Here is a 2,519-nt window from a genome sequence, read left to right as displayed (position 1 = left end):
TGTAAACGCATATTTGTGTACAACAAAGGATCTCCTAAAATTTTCTCATACATTACCTTAGGCATGATGTTAACACTTGCTCTGAAGTCATAGACAACTTCCTAGAAGATGTGAGGTCCAATGGTGATAGGGATAATAGGTCTCCCTAGATCACCTTTCTTGCCAGGTAGGATATAATCTATCCACCTTCACTCTAATGGTTGTGTGTAGTAGAAAGCTACATTGTGAATATTGACAAGAATTGTAGTTTCTAGATCTTTTGGCTGCATAGGAATCTTACCTTTCTTGGATAGAGGAACAACAGCCGACAGCTGAGCTATTTGTGATTCCATCATTTTATTAAAGCTATGCTTGTTCTTAATGGCAGAAGCAAAGCTATCCATTCTGTTACTTATATTTTTCTAGAATTTTATCATTGGTAGCTACCTTCTTAGATAATCCTTCCATAAATCTAGATTGGCCAGCAATTAATTCTCTCAAGGGTGATTGATTGATGTTATTATAATTATTACCTTGAGTGTTACCTTGGTAGTTTGGCCTCTATTGCTGGTTCCATCCTTGGTTCTATTGAGGACAATAGTAGTTGTTGTTGATAAAGTTCACATCCCTTTGGGTTTAAGGACAGCTATTCCCTGAATGCCCAGTGTTTCCACATACTTCATACGTCATGTGTGAATCATTAATGTGCATGACTTCTTGCTTTTCATTAGCTCGGTCTTCAAGCTTCTTCATCAGTAGGTCCATCTTAGTAGATAGCATGTCTACCTCCTTGAGTTGATGCATACCTCCACCTCTCTTGCGGGTCTGAACATGTTCTTCATTCTAGCCTTGGTTGGAGGACATCTTCTCCACAAGAGTGGTCACAGCTGGTAGGGTAAGTGACAAGAATGCACCTCTAGCAGTAGCAACCATGGTCTCACGGGTACTGTTGGTCAACCCATGGTAGAATGAATGCATGAGTAGCCAATTCTCCATCCCATGATGAGGACATTCTGATATATAGTCTTGAAAGCGTTTCCATGCCTTAGGGATAGATTCATCATGTTGTTGCTGAAAACTTGAAATTCTCCCACACAGAGCATTGGTCTTGCCCATGGGATAGAACTTTGCTAGGAAGGTAGTGGAGCAGTTATCCCATGTAGTATTTCTATCTTTGTTGGTGTAGAACCACTGCTTCGCCTTCCCTAAAAGTGAGAATGGGAAGAGTGATGTAGACTAGGCCCGATCTTCCGAAATGTATGATAGCGTCGATTGGTGGAGACTCGACGTTCATGATCTAGGCTTTGAACCAAGATTGATTCGGACCCCTACAACCATTATACCACTGCTCCGTTGGTTATCAACCACGCGAATGCGATTGACCTCGCCGAGAAGGCTTTCCTGCAAGCGAATCAAGAACACAAGCAAGAACAGGATGAACACAATCTAAAATTGCAAATAAATATGAGGTTTATGATAACGAGAAGGAGTTCAAGTCTTTATTCGAAAGGACTAATCGCCACAGGCGAATAAGTTCAAGATCTAGGGCCCTGGTTCACAGCAAGCGGCCTTGGCGACGACAGTTGCATCAAAATGATGTCTGTTTCATGAGGAAATCAAGAACTAAATAAAACCCAAACCCTAAGGAGAGCGACGGTTGGTATTTATAGAGTTTTGGGCGTCACCCCCCTGGACGCGGCCCCTAATGGGCCCAAACACGATACACGGTCCAACGGACCAAAAGATGGTGTCGCAGCACCTTGACAGATTCTGGACGCTGAATTGTTTCGACGATTCCTATTGATTCCGAAGGCCTTTTGATGTGAAACCAATTGGGTTGGTTTCCTTATCCAATTAGCTTTCCATCCATATGTGGATCGTCAAAAACAGAGTCTAGATGCGTCCTGGGTGACTAGTTTAAGGTAGACTGGTCCTAGAGCCCAAACCGGACTCGAACTTGAGTTGGACTCGGCTTCCACCACGAAAAAGATGAATTGGATGCCCATGCTGGACCTCCTCCTCTACTTGGCTTGTATGCGATGAAGTAGTGATGTCCTCATCAAAGAGGCAAAGTAGTATAGCGTCCTTGGTTACTCCCTTGATGGTGAAAGTGCTGCAGATCTCTAGGAAGTGTTGGAGATGAGCACTAGCATCTTCATGTGCCTTTCCACAAAATTGGCTTTCTTGCACCATGTTGATGAGAGCTAGCTTGAGCTCGAATCCATTGTCTCCCACATTGACTGTGGGTCCAGTTCGGATGTTGGCAGTGGTTGGAGCAGAGAATTCATGGAGAGTCTTGTCAGTCGTGGCTTCAAATTCTGGTGTTAAGCTTCGCCTTATATGGTTGTCTCCCGACTCTAAAGCTAAAACTTTTTTGAGTTTAGCCTTAGTCCTCTTAAGTAGTGCTTCTGGATCATTAACATAGTTTGTTGGAAGGTCAAAATTGGTCATACATTACCTTGCATAAGATACATAAGTAGACAAAACAAGGGTAAGCCTGTTTGAGCAGAGGTCAGTGGTTATTTTGATCACATCAATAA

The 2,519-nt window shown here is 42.9% G+C and overlaps 1 non-coding gene across 1 annotated transcript; it reads left to right on the top strand.

The window, feature by feature from the left end:
• The first annotated feature begins 973 nt into the window (after positions 1-973).
• On the top strand, positions 974-1,082 carry LOC136478683 (small nucleolar RNA R71). The gene has a single exon (XR_010764401.1). It is a non-coding gene; the product is annotated as a small nucleolar RNA R71 (small nucleolar RNA).
• The last annotated feature ends 1,437 nt before the right edge of the window (positions 1,083-2,519 follow it).

The sequence above is a fragment of the Miscanthus floridulus genome, chromosome 8 (genome assembly GCF_019320115.1).
Source record: "Miscanthus floridulus cultivar M001 chromosome 8, ASM1932011v1, whole genome shotgun sequence".
NCBI classification, from domain to species: domain Eukaryota; kingdom Viridiplantae; phylum Streptophyta; class Magnoliopsida; order Poales; family Poaceae; genus Miscanthus; species Miscanthus floridulus.
The sequence above is the reverse complement of the archived record's forward strand: the minus strand, read 5'-3'. Positions and strand labels throughout refer to the sequence as shown.